The following is a 19450-nucleotide window of genomic DNA, read 5'->3' as shown; positions in this document are numbered from 1 at the left end:
GTCCAATCAGCCACAGAAGCCTTCGCAGAGCAGGCTCGGCTTCGACAGACGTTTCGTTATGAGACATGCACGTCCAACACACAGTCATTTACTCGTGGTTTCGACGTCCTTCGACCACTTTTCATAGATGCTTACAACATTTGTTGTGAATAACCACCCAACTTCGTGATTCCTGATACGCTCGTTCGCAGGCTATAGCCAAAGTCGTTAATGTCACAAGATTTCTCCATTTGCAGCTGTCGCTAGAACGATTGCCAGTTCATCTCTTCGCCGTTCATGCATAGGGTGGTTAGAATTAAATTTCCGCTACTTGAGATGGTTTAGACGGAAAACTACACTCCTGGAAATGGAAAAAAGAACACATTGACACCGGTGTGTCAGACCCACCATACTTTCTCCGGACACTGCGAGAGGGCTGTACAAGCAATGATCACACGCACGGCACAGCGGACACACCAGGAACCGCGGTGTTGGCCGTCGAATGGCGCTAGCTGCGCAGCATTTGTGCACCGCCGCCGTCAGTGTCAGCCAGTTTGCCGTGGCATACGGAGCTCCATCGCAGTCTTTAACACTGGTAGCATGCCGCGACAGCGTGGACGTGAACCGTATGTGCAGTTGACGGACTTTGAGCGAGGGCGTATAGTGGGCATGCGGGTGGCCGGGTGGACGTACCGCCGAATTGCTCAACACGTGGGGCGTGAGGTCTCCACAGTACATCGATGTTGTCGCCAGTGGTCGGCGGAAGGTGCACGTGCCCGTCGACCTCGGACCGGACCGCAGCGACGCACGGATGCACACCAAGACCGTAGGATCCTACGCAGTGCCGTAGGGGACCGCACCGCCACTTCCCAGCAAATTAGGGACACTGTTGCTCCTGGGGTATCGGCGAGGACCATTCGCAACCGTCTCCATGAAGCTGGGCTACGGTCCCGCACACCGTTAGGCCGTCTTCCGCTCACGCCCCAACATCGTGCAGCCCGCCTCCAGTGGTGTCGCGACAGGCGTGAATGGAGGGACGAATGGAGACGTGTCGTCTTCAGCGATGAGAGTCGCTTCTGCCTTGGTGCCAATGATGGTCGTATGCGTGTTTGGCGCCGTGCAGGTGAGCGCCACAATCCGGACTGCATACGACCGAGGCACACAGGGCCAACACCCGGCATCATGGTGTGGGGAGCGATCTCCTACACTGGCCGTACACCACTGGTGATCGTCGAGGGGACACTGAATAGTGCACGGTACATCCAAACCGTCATCGAACCCATCGTTCTACCATTCCTAGACCGGCAAGGGAACTTGCTGTTCCAACAGGACAATGCACGTCCGCATGTATCCCGTGCCACCCAACGTGCTCTAGAAGGTGTAAGTCAACTACCCTGGCCAGCAAGATCTCCGGATCTGTCCCCCATTGAGCATGTTTGGGACTGGATGAAGCGTCGTCTCACGCGGTCTGCACGTCCAGCACGAACGCTGGTCCAACTGAGGCGCCAGGTGGAAATGGCATGGCAAGCCGTTCCACAGGACTACATCCAGCATCTCTACGATCGTCTCCATGGGAGAATAGCAGCCTGCATTGCTGCGAAAGGTGGATATACACTGTACTAGTGCCGACATTGTGCATGCTCTGTTGCCTGTGTCTATGTGCCTGTGGTTCTGTCAGTGTGATCATGTGATGTATCTGACCCCAGGAATGTGTCAATAAAGTTTCCCCTTCCTGGGACAATGAATTCACGGTGTTCTTATTTCAATTTCCAGGAGTGTACTTACCGTATGATCACCCAACTTAATAAAAATGATTTCAGACTGTGCACTGGAAAACTTGCGTTGTAAGTAGTGCTAGTGTCATTCCTCGAACGTTAGGGACCGGTATTGGTGGACGACATAGGGTTCAAACACAAACATCAGTATGCTTTACAGTTGCAGACAGTTGCCGGCCGCAGTGGCCGAGCGGTTCTAGGCCCTTCAGTCTGGAACCGCGCGACCGCTACGGTCACAGGTTCGAAGCCTGCCTCGGACATGGATATGTGTGATGTCCTTAGGTTAGTTAGGTTTAAGTAGTTCAAAATGGCTCTGAGCGCGATGGGACTTAACTCCTGAGGTCATTAGTCCCCTAGAACTTAGAACTACTTAAAACTAACTAACCTAAGGACATCACAAACATCCATGTCCGAGGCAGGATTCGAACCTGCGACCGTAGCGGTCGCGCTGTTCCAGACTTTAGCGGCTAGAGCTGCTCGGCTATCTCGGCCGGCGGTTTAAGTAGTTCCAAGTTGTAGGGGACTCATGACCTCAGATGTTAAGTCCCATAATGCTCAGAGCCATTTGAACCATTTTTTGAAATTGCAGACAGTCAACAAGGGAATGGACAAGGTGACCAGAGCTCTACTCGTAGTGCTGTTTCTTCAAAACAATAGCAACAGTGCTGTTGCTCTTCGTGAGTATCGACGCATTAAACGAATACAGACAGGTCGTTTTCCCGCATCGGGCTTGAACAATGCGAATCGGAAGTTCGAATTAACTGGCAATTTGGGATTTGCTCCTGGGAGAGGCCTACGGCAAATTGCGTCACAAATTGTTTAAGAAGTTACTGTTGCCATGGCTGAGAATGCTGGACGCAGTGGGCAATCTCCAAGCAGTGCTCGAGCTATGTCAATTGTCAAATGTGTGTGAATTCCTAAGGGACCAAACTGCTTAGGTATCGGTCCGTAGACTTACACACTACTTTAACTTATGCTAAGAACAACACACACAGCTAAGAACAACACACATACCCATGCCCGACGGAGGACTCGAACCTCCGGCGGGAGGGGCCGCGCAAGTTGTGTCACAACAAATGGTTCAAATGGCTCTGAGCACTATGCGACTTAACTTCTGAGGTCATCAGTCGCCTAGAACTTAGAACTACTTAAACCTAAGGACATCACACACATCCATGCCCGAGGCAGGATTCGAACCTGCGACCGTAGCGGGCGCTCGGTTCCAGACTGTAGCGCCTAGAACCGCACGGCCACTCCGGCCGGCTGTGTCACAACAGCTATATATTCTATGGTCCACCGTTCGAAAAGTACTGTGAAAAGTTGTGAAATGGTATCTCTGGTACCCCTCCAGGTTATCGTGGATGCACATGGTCGTCACATTAATCAACGTTTGTGACCTGGTACGTAAATATGGTACGAAATTAACAAATGTTACCCTCCTATGTAGAAATTAAAATTTGTTTCTTTCAATCTTTTATTGGTTATTTCTCTTCCGCATATCTTTACAAATGTTTCCACAAAGTTTCATTGTCCTACGATTATTCGGTTTTCATGGGAGCCCTCTGAAGTAGCAGAATTTTAACTAAAACCACCCTGAAGTTTCTTTACTGCGTCACGTGCTCGCAACGCCAGCAGGTGGTATTCAACACTACAGTTGGCAGTAGTTCTTTTGGTTCATTAGTGCATTTTCTAGCACTGCTCTCTCTCAAATGTGTAAAGACGTCCACTTTAGAACAGACTCCCTACTCTTGCTTAAATTTTTTGTTTGCCTGTAACAGTAAAGGTATTTTGTTTAAACTCCCTGGCAGATTAAAACTTGTGCTGGACCGACGCTCGAAATCGGTACCTTTGTCTTTCGTGGGCAAGTGCGCAACCGACTTAGTTACTCAAGCACGAATCAAGACCCGTCTTCACAGCTTCACTTCCGCGAGTTCCTAATCTCCAATCTTCCATCTTTACAGAATCTCTCCTGCGAAAAATTCATTCTGGAAACGTCTTCCTGCCTGAGGCTAAGCCATGTCTCCTCAATGTCCTTTCTCCCAGGAGTGCTAATTTCGCAGGAGATCTTCTGTGAAGTTTCGAAGGTAGGAGATGAGTACTGGTGGAAGTACAACTGTGAGGAGGGGTCGTGAGTCGTGCTTGGGTAGCTCAGTTGGTAGAGCTCTTGCCAGCGAAAGGCAAAGGCCCACAATTTGAGTCTCTGTCAATTTTCTTTCTGTTGATCTTCAGGTGAACTGAAAAACGCATCACTCCATCATTTATGCTATTCTGATGGGAAAATGTGTTAGCTAAATAGAACACAACTGCTTAATTATGTACTTACCTTAGGAGGCTATGAATTAATATCAATGTCTGCACCAATCAGATCTTCTAGGAGTTATGCCGAAATCCATCTGGGTGTATTTTCCTCAAATCATTTTGAGTAGTGTAGGCATGCGGTATTATTTCAGTGTTGCGAGAACTGGTAACATTACTATTTCGAATATGAGCAGACAATACTCTGTGTCGTAAATTCTTTCTGCGGTATTGACCTAACATCTATCCGCAAACGTTTCTACATCCATTTCTGCTTCCCTTGGTATACCTTGATGATGATCTCCACACATTAAATGAGCTGACAACCAATCTCTATTGCAAAAATTCGTGAACACCTGGACGCAAATTCTGAAAAAAGCTGAAGATTAAGGTTTAACGTCCCGTCGACGACGAAATTAATAGACGCAGAGCAGAAGCTCTAATCGAATAAGGGTGATAGGGGAAATGATCCGTAAGTCTCAGGGAAACACGGAAAACCAAAATCAGACTGGCTGGACTGGGATTTGAACAGCCGTCCTTTCGAATGCGAATTCCGTGTGGGGCTTTTGTGCCACCTCACTCGCTTATATTTAACGAACATCTAACGATTTGACAATGTAAATATTTTACGAATCGCATGTTGTATACGAACTTAAGCGCAGTTACCAGAAATTCTGATGTACGTGGGCATGGATACCAATTTACGCCTTTGAGATTCCCCAAAGAGGAAGACATCAACGTTCGAAATATTCCTCAATCAGTCCATCGTAAGAAGAACAGGAAAACCAAATTTTATGTGTATTTTTAATACAAAATTTCTCGTCAGATATATGAAATTGTTACGTTAAAGAATTTGCCTTATGATAGCTACTATTTTGGAAGCAAATCGTAGCATAGATTTACTTCAAAAGGCGTTGATGCCTCTCGAACATTTATACGGATACGAAGAGCTTGGGCATGATTTTATGAATCGCTTGAGACTTTCCGGCAAAGTGCGAAAGGAATATCAATATTTATAACGTATAGAAGGATATTTGAGATATAACCATTATTTTCATCACAGTGTGTGTGGTACAACCTATTACATGCCTTACATATTATGGTAATCTGTAGAGTATAAATGTGGTGGCGCTTTACGGTGATGCCTATTAACTAGACGACGTCAAAGAGGTTGTGCTTCGCCCACGTGTCGCAATTCCGATGCCTACAGGTGGTATTTTAAAGCTGCGCAGCCTTTCGGCCGCCGCGTAGATCTCACTGCTTCGCGGCTTTCACCCACAAGAAATATAATCCGAAATAACTAAAAATTTTTTTTCCTTAATCAGAAGCTAAAGAACGCAATAACTTCCGTCTTTGGTGTATTCTTTAGAGAATAACTCGCTATGGCGCGTAGGATAATATAACAAAATTTATAAAATACATTACCGTCAGATTTATGTTATCGTTACAATTTAATTTTTTTCACCGAAGAATGTGTAAATGTAAAATTACGAAAAAATCGAAATCAGAAAATCTCACTCTGCCGCTGCCTCTGGCGTTTAATCGTTCCGTGTCACAAAAAAAAAAAAGGTAGCAGAAACTGACGTCGTTATGCAACTAAGCTGTAACACAGTGTCGCCATAGTAGTTTAAGCCTGTATGTTATGTAATGACGAAACTTTGCACTGTCAATTTAAGAAACGACTGTATACTCTCCTCGTTGTGATAGAAATATTACACTCAGGAAATATATACATATGTATGTTACATTTACAGTAATTTGTGTTGGAATCATGTTAGATACACAGATAAATATAGCATCAGCAGGATGTGAATGTTCCTTTGCATTCATTCAGAGTCCTCTATAAATATGTGCTTGCCATAAGAATGTTAAAGAAAAAATGAAGAAAGATTCAAACAAAAAACCAGTGGCATTATTGAGAACAAGTGAACGGAGTTACTGAAAAGAATTGCAAAAACATGAAATTCCATATACATAACATGCGTCGCGGCTTTAAATTCAACAAAAATATGCTATCAGCTATATGTAACATAGCTTTTTTAAGTGACAGAACGTTGTGAGCATTAAGTACATATTACTAAGTTAATGATGGATTACGAATAAAATTAGAGATGCGTCTAAGGAAGACGAATTTAAAATAAATTGACGAAAAGCGGACGTCAGTGCATGTAGCGCCAATGTTCCTATCTGCCAGCGAATGATAGTTAGACATATTACAGAAAACATCTACAGTGTTCCTAGAATCCAGTAATCACCTAGATAGAAACGAAACAGTATTTTACTGTGGTCCGTAACTGCCATATGCGTCGAAAATCTAACGAACGTTTCTGGATATGGGATGATATCATTGCTGACAGATAGCGAACGCAAGTGCAGAGCGTTTACGGCACCTGTGTCGGAGGGCCTAGCTGGCGTCGGCTTGGTCTTGGGCGTCTGGCGTTGTTTACGAGGACGCTGCCAGCAACGAAGTGCCGCTGCTCGGCGGGTCTCGGCTCCTAGGCGTCTGTGGAGGGACGCCGTTCGGGGGCGCATGCGCCCTGTCGCTTCCCCCACCCCATCCCCACCCCATCCGCATCTCCCCTATTGGCGGTCGACGTCTGCCCACCGCGCGTGTCACTGCAGCCGAGTATTGCGCTCTCTGGTCTCTGCCTCTTGTGATCACGCTCTCACAGAGCCGCGTCAGTCAATCAATCAAACCTGCTAACTGTCGGAAGCTGTGAATCGACTTTAGGAGACACTCGGAGCGACGTATATTTCAGCCGCTAATTCGATGCTATTTACACTGCTAGCCATTTAAATTGCATCACTACCAAGGTTACGAAATATCAGAATTTTACTTATTGTGCGAATACAGTGTAGTAGAGCACGTGATAAAATTTGTGGGTCATCTGGGTATGCAGCGTGTGAAATTTACGAATAGTACATACAGCTGACTCCTCTGGCAGCAACTATGACTATAACCTGACTGAGTACCACGTCGATCTGAGCTTGGATGACAGATAACGATACGTCCTTCCACGCTGCTTCGCCAATCGTAGGTTTGGCGATTTGTGGTGCGCCAGTCTTTCGACAACACTTGATCGAGGTAGCTCAGAACAGCGCGGACAATATGCGGTCTTGCGTTCTCTTGTTGAAAGACAGATCTCGAACACAGCGCACAGCTACTAAATTCGTGCACATGCAATTTCTTAAGTAACACAATCTGCGTTCTGCATATAAGGAAAGTCAATGCAATGGGTTTCTCTTTCCGAAGTCGCCTTTCAGTGTGGGTTGTTTGTGAGCAGATCGCATAACGCCTCGAGTAGGAGGACAAATGTGTATCAGAAGAGCGTCTGAATTTGACAATGACAACAATTTTGCCTGTCAAGATTACAGTTTATCATTTCGCGAAACTGCTGATCGCGTTGGATCGGATCCCATAGCTGTCATAGCAATATTGAATCGATGGGTTTAGGAGGACCATACTCAAAGCTGTACAGAATCGCAAAGGCTCCACACGACTGGTGGCAGCTCGAGCGTACAGAGTCGTACAGTCATGTCACGTATTTTGAGTCAGGAAATGGGTTTATTTCCAGCAAGACAAGTATCGACACAGGCGGTGCGACGACATCTGAAGCACCACAGAATGTCAGCATGGCGGCTATTGTTGCATATTTAGAGACGAGTCCCAGTTTTGTCTGAAAATAAACGCAACTCAAATATAAAAATTTCGTTACATATAAAATTTATTATAAGAAAAGTATTTTCTCATACAGTGCTTTTTAATACGACGTTCTTCATGCATTTACATTTTAATAGGTATTTACAACATTCAGTTATTTACATTTTTACCGTTATTTGAAGCCTTTTTAACCATCATATTTTTTCACTAGTAACATTATTCATTTTCTAGAGTGAAATTTTTCACTCTACAGCGAAGTGTTTGCTGATACGAAACTTCCTGGCAGATAAAAACTGTGTGCTGGACCGAGACTCGAACTCGGGACCTTTGCCTTTAGCGGGCAAGTGCTCTACCGGTAGGTTGTGCTGCCAGGAAGTTTCATTATTGACAGTATAAACCAGTAAGCTATGTACACTGTTTACAATAATAATTTTTGATGCAGTAATGGCCCCAGGCCAGTGTACGACGGTTTAATGGTAACTATTTATTCACAACCGATACAAAAGAGTTGCATGTTTGCACCTGTTGCTGTCCTTCAAAGTAGTCTCCAGCGTTGTGTAGAACCCGTTGCCAGCGATGTGGAAGGGTAGTATACCGATAGCAGAGCCTGTTCTGCTGATGGTGCGAATGCAGCGGTCTACTGCCTGTCGAATCTCTACAGTTCTGAAGCGAATGCCACGAAGTGGTTCCTTCATGTTCGGAATCAAATCAAAGTCACAAGGACTTAAGTCCGGGGAGTATGGTGGATTGTACAGTACTTCTCAGTGCCATCGACCGAACAGAGCAGCCACAGCTTGCGCTGTATGCGTCCGCGCATTGTCGTGAAAAATGATGGGTGGGTTGCGCAGAAGGTGTCGTCGCTTCTTTCGCAAAGCTGGTCGCAGGTAATGCTCCAAAAACGAACAGTAATACTGTGCATTGGCGGTCTGCCGTGGAGGAACGTAATGAGTTAGGATAACACTATCACAGTCGTACACGAGAATCACCATAACTTTCATCATCCTGGGGCTCTGACGCACTTTCGACTTTCGTGGCGACCCATAATGACGCCATTCGTTGGATTGGCGTTTCAGTTTTGGCTCGAACGATATGGCCCCTGTCTCATCCAGTGTTTCGATACGGCGCAAGATTCGACAGGCAGTAGACCGCACCATTCGCACCATCAACAGAATAGGCTCTGCTAACGGTATACTACACCTTCCACATAGCTGGCAACGGGTGTACACAACGCTGGTGACTACTTTGAAGGACAGTAACAGGTGCAAACATGTAACTGTTTTATATCGATTGTGAATAAATAGTTGCCACTATTTAAGTTCCAACCCTCGTATATCCTTTATCGGGAAGTACACTGGTGTGCAAAACTTACGGATGAAAGTAATTTTTGCGTGATGCCTCACTGCCAAGTAACATAGCTCGATGAAACCTGGACCGTACACAGACAGAGCTGCTACAATACAGCACGTAACGTAACTGAAAGAAATGAGACTTTTCTTCAAAGACGATAATTACGCTGAAGGCATCGCAAATTGTGATGGTCTCCTGGACATTGTAAAAGTCGAGAGATGGTTCTTAATACGATGTGTGATCACCACGGGCGGCACTGCTTGTTTAGCAACGTGCTCTCATGCTGGCCTTGAGGTTGATAAGGAGTATTTATGATATGACGAACCATTCGTGCACCAGCGTTGGCGACAACCGGTGGATGGGCGTTGGTTCATGTGGACGTGCTGCTGTACATCTCTCCAATGCATCCCACAGGTGCTCGATGGGATTTAAGTCGGGGGAACGGGCAGGGCGGTCCATTCGCTGAACAACCTCTCGTTTCAAAAGTTCCTCCACCTGTGCAGTTCGATGTGGTCGCACATTGTCATCCTTAAAAATGGAGTCAGGGCCGAATGAACCCCTGGATGGACACACATGCGGAAGCAGTACAGTGTTACAATAACGCTGACCGGTTAGAGTACCATGCTCAAACATTGGGAGATCAGTGCCCCCACGCAATATTATACCTCCCCACACCACAACACCTGGAACACCAAACGATTATGTTCGACAATGTTCCTGTATGCATTATGTATTCCTACTTATCGTTATATGAGGTTACATCCGGCTTCATCATTTTGGTGGTCCACGTGCTATGGTGTGTGTGTGGGGGATGGGGGTGGTAGGTGGGGGGTGGGGGGAGCGGAGGAACGGGACAGATCTTTGAACACGGTATACCCACCGGTTAACGTTATTGTGACTGTACTCATTCCCCATGTGCGTCTTTTCAGTGTTGCATTCGGCGCTTACATGGTACGAGCTTTTGGAACGAAAGGTTATTCGTCGAATGGCCTGGTCTACCCGTTCCCCCGACTTAAACTCCGTCGAGCACGTGTGGGATGCGTTGAGGAGACGTAGCGCAGTACATCCACGTCACCGACGACCTTCATCGTTTGTAAACCTCACTGGTGGACGAACGATTCGCTGTACCGCTAGTACTACTTACCAACTTTCTGGCCTGAATGGGAGCGCGTTGCTAAACTTGCAGTGCGTCCGTGGTAATCATACATCATACATACATCCTACATTTTGTAGTGTCCAACGGACCATCAAAAATCGCGGTGACTTCAGTGTAATTATTATCTTTGAATAAAAGTGTCATTCCTGTTCGTCTCATTGCGTGTTTATTTCAGTTACCTTCGATGTTATACGAGGGGAGTTTGAAAAGTCCGTGCAAAAATAAAAACTACTTACGTGTTTGGGGTAAACCTTTTTTTATTTTTAGACATAGTCTCCTTTTGGACTTATACACTTCGTCCAACGCTGTTCTAATTTGTTGATCCTTCCGAATAACAGGAATTGTCCAAGTCTGCAAAATAGCTATTAGCTGCTGCAATCAGTACTCGTTTGAATAAAATCTTTGTCCCGCCAGCCATTTCTTCAAATTGGGGAACAAATAGTAGTCCGAGGGAGCCAAGTGTGGAGAATAGGGGGTATGTGAACGGAGTTGGAATCCTATTTCCATTAATTTTGCGACCACAACTGCTGAGGTGTGTGCTGGCGCATTGTCGTGATGGAAAAGGACTTTTTTGCGGTCCAATCGCCGACGTTTTTCTTGCAGCTCGGTTTTCAAATGGCCCAATAACGATGAATAATATTCACCTGTAATAGTTTTACTCTTTTCCAGATAGTCGATGAGGATTATCCCTTGCGAATCCAAGAAGACAGTTACCGTAACCTTTCCGGCGGAAGGAATGGTCTTCACCTTTTTGCGTGCAGATTCTCCCTTGGTGACTCATTGTTTAGATTGATGTTTGGTCTCAGGAGTATAGTAATGTATCCATGTTCCATCCACAGTGACGAAGCGACATGCCCTGCGGATTGTTCCTGAACAGGTGCAAACCATCCTTGCGACACTTCACACGATTCCGCTTTTGGTCAAGCGTGAGCAATCGCGAAAGTCATCTTGCGGATAGCTTTCTCATGTCCAAATGTTTATGCAAAATATTATGTACCCTATCATTCGAGATGCCCACAGCACTAACACTCTCACTCACCTTAACTCTTCTGTCATCCATCACCATATCATGGATTTTATCAATGATTTCTGGAATCGTAACCTCCACAGGGCGTCCAGAACGTTCAGCTTCACTTGTGCCCATATGGTCACTCCGAAAATTTTGAAACCACTTATAAACTGTTCTAATCAAAGGTCCGAAGTCACCATAATGTTTATCAAGCTTCTCTTTAGTCTCCTTAGGCGTTTTACCTTTCATAAAGTAATGTTTAATCACCATACGAAAATCTTTTTCGTCCATTTTCTGACAATCACTCTACTTCCTTGATTCACACGAATGCCAAACACAAAGAAATAGACCAATATTGCTGAAACTTGGTGTGCGTTCTTTCCAAGGATGCTACTAACTAAAGATGACCTCGATACGCGCCGGTGGTGCCATCTCTCGGACTTTGTACTGCCTTTTCAAACGCCCCTCGTACTATGGCAGCTATGTATGGTTCAAGTTTCATCGAACTATGTTACTTGGCAGTGAGGTATCTTGCAAAAATTACTTTCCTCTTTAAGTTTTGCACACTAGTGGATATGACGGTTGTCATCCTATGTTGATAAATAAAGTTGACTTCGTTTAATAGTCAAAACGTCATGCGCGTTAGACCGAATGACGAACTGTAGAGTGGTTTTCACTCCAGAATCCAAGGTGCTGTGTCTGTAATCGTCAATAGTACGCCTGTGTGTCCAGACTTCATCTCAAAAGCATACGTTTTTGCACGCAACTTGCCATCCAGTTCGTCCGTCGTTAGTTAAACTACTTCTTCATTCACCTGCGGAACACTGCATTTGTTACGCGCTGGAAATCACGAAGTACCCAACACCGTGCGCACATCGCTCCTAATATCTACGTAGATATTTGGGGTTTTGATTTGGTATATTAGGTTATAACCGTCTGTGTAACACATTTTTACACAGTTTAGAGGGAATCTGTTCAAAATATATCGACAGTCGAAATCAAAAAGGAGCGTCTTCGAAACATCAAAAATCGTCCTTCTCTCTGTAATGAGTCTATCGAAGGTCGCATTTAAATTGTTCAATTCAATGGCTAATATATTTTAGTTAGAAGTAACGCTCCTTTGAAAATTCGGTTCTATAATTAATGAAGCTGTATCGAATCTGCCCTTCAAATGGTTAAAATGGCTCTGAGCACTATGGGAGTTAACTGCTGTGGTCATCAGTCCCCTAGAACTTAGAGCTACTTAATCCTAACCTAAGGACATCACACACATCCATGCCCGGGGCATAATTCGAACCTGCGACCGTAGCGGTCGCGCGGTTCCAGACTGTAGCGCCTAGAACCGCTCGGCCACTCCGGCCGGCAATCTACCCTTCCAAGGTGTTTCTAGTCAAATGTCCAGCATCCTTCATATATTTTGGATGGTTTTGCCGAAAACAGCATTAATCATGAGTTTGAATAAATTCTTCTCAAGCCCACTGCGTTCACGATACGGTTTTGTGCGTCAGTCTCTATGTATGAATTCATCCAAAGAGTTTGCCTAGACGACAAGGTTTGATGACTTTTTTAGACCAATTTATTTTGTAAACATTGTGTCGGTTTTCTATAATAAATGACGTTGTTTTTCTTGCCATTCCAGATCGAAAACAATTTCTTTGGTCTCTTACCTTCTGGTAAGGAGACATAGGAGTAAATCTGAATGTAAGTCGTGAATACTATCACGGTATTCAAAATCTACTTCCAGTATATACTCTATGTTCGAATTGTCTGGTACGTCCTCGACCACAAAAATTTTGACACTGCCTGGAGGGAGTCATTCAGAATTAGATATGGAAAGATTATGCAACACCGCTCGGCTCTATGGGATGTTCACATCAAGATAAATGATATAAAAATCATCAATTTTGTTATACTTGAATATGAATCTGTCGTTAACAACTGAATGTCTGCAAACAAGAAGAAAGAACAATTACTCCCCTGATGCCTCATTCAAAAAACTGAAATAGTTCAATAAGGGTATAATCGATAAATCTTAAATTATATTGCACTACCTTTCTTGGTGTATTACTGGAATACTCTTTATAAATTATTTGTAATTTTTACATATTCGATGGTCGAACAAAAACACGACATTGATTTGATGTAATATCTTCGACACTATCTCTTGTCTTTTTTTCACATAGGTTCGGGATATAGAAATACTGGTCGTAATCGCTCACATTGTGGAACGCTGTGGGTATCGTATAATGAGGCCTGTAGTTCACATTACAACTGTGATGTGCCGTGACTTGGTATGCACCTGTGAAACTGCAATTGACTCAGCGTTTTACATCGCCTTCCTCGAAAGGTTTCTCGCAAATGTGACAAATCTCTGCAGAGCGTAACACCAATTATTCTCTGGGGCTTAATACCGCAGTTTTATTTTGTAATTAAAAGGCAGTTCTTTTGTGCGCTCCCGCTATACAATTTAAATTCAGAATATTACTGTTCCTAGCTGCAGTGTATGTAGTGACTAATGCTTAATTGTTTATACAGATGTATCTGGCTGGAATACCAACTGGACTCAGTTCTGTGACTAAAACCACCAACTATTTCTAAGACACATTCTTTTAAGTAAAAGAAAACGTTATTAATACTCTACGTCTTTATTCCTTATGTCTACATATTTATTTCTCCACCTAGTCATCCTAGCGATGAACACATTTCTCCCATCAAGAGACCAGTTTGTTGATGCCGTCACTGTAGTATGTTTGACTTTGTTGACGGAGCCACAATCTCACCTCTGCTAGCAAAGCTTCATCACTGTCGAAGTGAAGTCCACAAGGTGTTCTTTAAGTTTTAGAAACAGATGAAAATCGGATGAGGCTAAGCTGGGACTGTATGGAGGATGATAGATGACAGTGGACGCAAGGCGTCGGATTGTTGAAGATGTAGCAGGGCTTGTGTTTGGTCTGGCATTGTGATGCTGAAACAGAGGGTGCTGCATGTCTGGACGAACTCTTCGAATTATAATCTCGATTACAGCACTTTTTTTCTCGAGAACCGACATAGTTACATTACACACCGCCATGTTACAAGCTACGATTCGCAGCCCCTTAGCGGAAGAGGGCTACAAACATTAGACATTAAGAATAAAGATGTAGAATGGTAATAACATTTGTTTATTTGAAAAGCTTTAAGAGCTTCAACGTAAAAAAATGGACTCATTACTTTTCAACACGCACTCGTTGATAATGTTGTGGGGAAGGAAAATCAAAGACTGGGTTTTGTTGGCAGAGCACTTAGCAGATGCCACAGGTCTGCTGAAGTGGCTGCCTACGCAACAGTTGTCCGTGCCCGGCTAGAGTAATGCTGTGCAGTATGGAATCATTACCAGATGAGACTGACGTAGGACATCGAAAAATTCCAAAGTAGGGCTGAACGTTTTATATTATTGCGAAACAGAGGAGAGAGTGTCACGAATGTCATAAGCAAGTTGGGGTGGCAATCATTAAAACAAAGGCATTTTTCGTTGAGGCGACACTTTTTCACGAAATTTCGATCCTATAATTGTGAAAACATTTTACTGTCGCAAATCTAGGTAGGGTGAAATGATGATTGTAATAAAATAAGAGAAATCATCTAAGATTCTAAGGAACGATAAGGTTATAGATCTACATCTACATCTACATGGATACTCTGCAAATCACATTTAAGTGCCTGGCGGAGGGTTCATCGAACCATCTTCGCAATTCTCTATTATTCTAATCTCGTATAGCGCGCGGGAAGAATGAACACCTGTATCTTTCCGTACGAGCTCTAATTTCCCTTATTTTATCTTGGTGATCGTTTCTCCCTATGTAAGTCGGTGTCAACAAAATATTTTCGCATTCGGAGGAGAAAGTCGGAGATTGGAATTTCGTGAGAAGATTCCGTCGCAACGAAAAACGCCTTTCTTTTAATGATGTCCATCCCAAATCCTGCATCATTTCTGTGACACTCTCTCCCGTATTTCACGCTAATACAAAACGTGCTGCCTTTCTTTGAACTTTTTCGATGTACTCAGTCAGTCCTATCTGGTAAGGATCCCACACCGTGCAACAATATTCTAAAATAGAACAAACATGCGTAGTGTAGGCAGTCTCCTTAGTAGGTCTGTTACATTTTCTAAGTGTCCTGGCGATAAAACGCACAACATTTTCTGTGTGTTCCTTCCAATTTAAATTGTTCGCAACTGTAATACCTAGATATTTAGATGAATTTATTGCGAGGTGCCGGGGCTATCAGTGTTTTTAACACTCAATTCTTAGAGAATTTACATATGTACATGATGCTATAAGCCCCCCCCCCCCTATTCTAACTCCAACTTTTGCTGTTGCACAAGGATAAAAAAAATACGCGAACTGACTCTAATCAACCCTGCCAGTGGAGTAGAAGAGAGTCTGGCACCTGCAATAATTTAATTTGATAAATAAGTTAATTAAACGAAGGTTTCATTAACATAGTGAGGAATGATGGGGTTGCTCTACCTATTAACAGAATGAAAGTTCTGTCCAGAATAACAATATGATTTATTAAGACTAAACACAAAATAATAAACAACAACACATGAAACATTAACAATACATCAAATTGGCTCTAATTGGATACTTAAACAGACGCTGTGAATGTGAAGTTGTCCCTAAACTAGATTGTGAGGATTATGACGAAGTGATATGTGCAGCCAATTCCTAGCGACTCAATTCTTAGAGAAAACACATAGCCAACCCAACATTAATTGCTGCTACAAAGTTAAAAAAAAAGACGAACAGGCGCGCTCTGCTGAGCTCTGATTGTCACCTAGGAAAATCCCTATCTGCCGGTGCTGCGGACATACATTACCAAACCGACTTCTTGACTCCCAGGACACGATCTGGCGTACCGGAGCTGTTGGCTGGTTGCTTCGACGTCCTCGACCGAGAGGCGAGAGCCGACTACCCACCAGAGCACCCGTATAAAACCGAACACCGAACATTCCCGCCCCCACGACAGTGGCCGTGGTTAAACGTTCCAATCAGCAACTCGAAAACCGGCGGAAAATTCCACTCCATTGCCGGAACGCTACCATTCCACCAACGGAGATTCTTGGCGCCAATTTCTGCGCCGATCTTGCTACGTCACAGAGCTAAGCCCTGAGCAAGCCAATCACAGTTACTATTTTGCAGAAAGCGCGGGAATTTTCCCGCCACAGCTGCCTGGGTACACAAGTCATTCCCACGCCTCGCTGGTAGCCCGCCAGAAAGTGTTTTCGCTAAGTTTCTGCGAAGTAACGGAACCTCTAGCCCAGCCGCTACTTCTGGCCCTGTGGGTGTGCCTCTTGACAATGTCGGCGTCTGGAAAGCATTCACTCGACCCCCTCACACCTGTCGGTTTATCGTTTCAAAGTCAGACCGAGCCCGCCTGTCACTGGACCACCCGGGTGACGAGAGACGCTGCGTGGGAAGTCCGCGTGTGAAGGAATAGCAACTTTCCACCGCATGCAATTAGAGAGGAGAATCGTAAGATAGAAATATGAGAGGGGGCTCATGCCACCTCTCATTATGGCTTTTAGATTAGACTGATCTATCGTGTAACCGAAGTTTAACGCGTTCCTTTTAGCACTCATGTGGATAACCTCACACTTTTCGTTATTTAAGGTGACAACTACTGAACTACATGAAAGAAACGTAGATTAGTTGCAAACTACGGCGTGCACACACTTTATTAAACAAGTAAATGTTGCTAGAGATATTCGGATTTAGGTTATGACATGTTCGATATGCCTGCCATCATTGACGATGATGTGGCACAGACGAATAGCGAAATTCTGTATGAGCCGCTGAAGTGTCGGTACATCGATGCTGTCGATGACCTCCTGAATGGTTTTCGGGTTATTGCTGCACTCCTTGTCTTTAATATAGCCCCACAAAAAGGAGTCGCATGTGTTCAGATCCGGAGAATGTGGTGGCCAATCGAGGTCTATGCCAGTGGCCTCTGGGTACCCCAGAGCCAAAATGCAGTCGCATTGCGCTCCTCCAGGACATCAAACACTCTCCTGCTTTGATGGGATCGAGCTCCGTCTTGCATAAATCACATTTTGTCAAAATTAGGGTCACGTTGGATAATCGAAATGAAATCATCTTCCAAAACTTTCACGCACCGATCGGTAGTCACTGTTTAATCAAGGAATATTGCACAGATTATACCATGACTGGACATTGCACACGACACAGTCACCCGTTGAGGGTGAAGAGACTTCTCGAACACGAAATACAGATTCTCAGTCCCTCAAATGCGCCCGCTTTGCTTAGTGACGAACCCAACCAAATGAAAGTGGGCTTCGTCGCTAAACCAGACCATATTCACATCGAAGTCCTGTTCGTCAATTCTGTGGACAATAACGTTGGCGAAACACAGTTGCTGTTCCATGGCCCTGGGACTTAATTTTGTATGAGTAGAGATGCAGGCCTTCAACAATTTGTCACATTGTCTCCTGGTTGATTCTCACCTATTGTGCAGCTGGTCTGATCGATTTCCTGGAGCTGTTTTGAAACACAGCGCACGTCTTCTCCATGTTTTCAGACGTTTTCACTCTTTTTGGACGACCAATATTGCCAATATTTTTATCACGAACACTACCCGTTCTCTCAAACTTGCAAATGAAATTCTTGACTGTTAGCACAATTGGATTGGTTGTCTTCTGCTTGGACTCGGTCGCAGACTTCCTTTGAGGCGCAGTTGGGCTGTTATCGCTCGCATAGTAGGCCTTCACAAGCGCAATACGCTCAGGCACGCTGTACCGTGACATTTTCACGTGCAAATGGCCGACAACAACTAGGCGCTTGCGCATGCGCATACTTATTCCCGTCATGCTCCCCGGCCAACCGTGCAGTTTGAACATGCTATTGCAAACCGTTCAGAAGTTATGACCATTTTATATCATATAGTTCAATAATTCAAAATGGTTCAAATGGCTCTGAGCACTATGGGACTTAACATCTTAGGTCATCAGTCCCCTAGAACTTAGAACTACTTAAACCTAACTAACCTAAGGACATCACACACATCCATGCCCGAGGCAGGATTCGAACCTGCGACCGTAGCAGTCCCGCGGTTCCAGACTGCAGCGCCAGAACCGCACGGCCACCACGGCCGGCTAGGTTCAATAATTGTCACCCTGTATAATCTACACTGAGGTGACGAAATCATGGAATAGTGATATGCGCATATGTAGATGGAGACAGTGTCGCCTACACAAGGCATAAAAGGGCAATGCATTGGCGGAGCTGTCATTTGTACTCAGGTAAAAGGAAATGAGCGCTTGGCGTCATTGGCCGGGAGGCCCTTTGCGGGCAGGTCCGGCCGCCTTGGGTGCAGGTATTATTACACTCGACGCCACATTGGGCGACCAGCACGCGGGATGGAGATGAAATGATGAGGAAGACAACACGAACACCCAGTCCTTGAGCGAAGAAAAATCTCCGACCCAGCCTGGAATCGAACCCGGGCCCCTAGGAAGGCAATCCGTCACCCTGACCACTCAGCTATCGGGGCGGACATTTGTACTCGGGTGATTAATATGAAAAAGTTTCCGACGTGATTATGTCTGCACAACGGGAATTAACAGACTTTGAACACGGGGAGTCGCATGGGAGAGTCCATTTCGGAAATCGTTAGTAAATTCAATATTCCGAGATCGTCATTGTCAAGAGTATGCCAAGAATACAAAATTTCTGGCATTACCTCTCACTACGGACAAAGCAATGGCCGACAGAATTCACTTAACGACCGAGAGCAGAGAGGCGTTTGCACAGAGTTGTCAGTGCTAACGGACAAGCATCACTGCGTGAAATAACTGCAGAAATCAATGTGGGACGTACGACGAACGTATCCATTAGGACAGTGCTGCGAAATATGGCGTTAATGGTCTATGGCAGCAGACGGCCGACATGAGTGCCTTTGCCAACAGCTCGACATCGTCTCCAGCACTTCTCCTGAGCTCGTGACCATATCAGTAGGATCCTGGATGACTGGAGAACCGTGGCCTGGGCAGATGAGTCCCGATTTTACTTGGTAAGAGCTGATGGGGGTCGAGTATGGCGCAGATCCCACGAAACCGTGGACCAAGTTGTCAACAAGGCTCTGTGTGAATTCTTGGTGGCTCCATAATGGTGTGGGCTGTGGAAGGGACAGGTTTCTCTGGTGGAAATGGTTATGTTTGGCTACTTAGA

The 19450-nt window shown here is 44.9% G+C and overlaps 1 long non-coding RNA gene across 1 annotated transcript in view; it reads right to left on the bottom strand.

Annotated features, from left to right (window-relative positions):
- The window catches only part of LOC124723209, a 184248-nt gene extending 177746 nt beyond the window's left edge, over positions 1-6502 (bottom strand). The window contains exon 1 of the long non-coding RNA XR_007006538.1: positions 6440-6502. This is a non-coding gene — a long non-coding RNA (uncharacterized LOC124723209). The remainder of the gene's footprint in view (positions 1-6439) is intronic.
- Between the last annotated feature and the right edge of the window lie 12948 nt (positions 6503-19450).

The sequence above is a fragment of the Schistocerca piceifrons genome, chromosome X (assembly GCF_021461385.2).
Source record: "Schistocerca piceifrons isolate TAMUIC-IGC-003096 chromosome X, iqSchPice1.1, whole genome shotgun sequence".
Taxonomy (NCBI): Eukaryota; Metazoa; Arthropoda; class Insecta; order Orthoptera; family Acrididae; genus Schistocerca; species Schistocerca piceifrons.
This window is presented reverse-complemented; position numbering and strand designations above follow the sequence as displayed.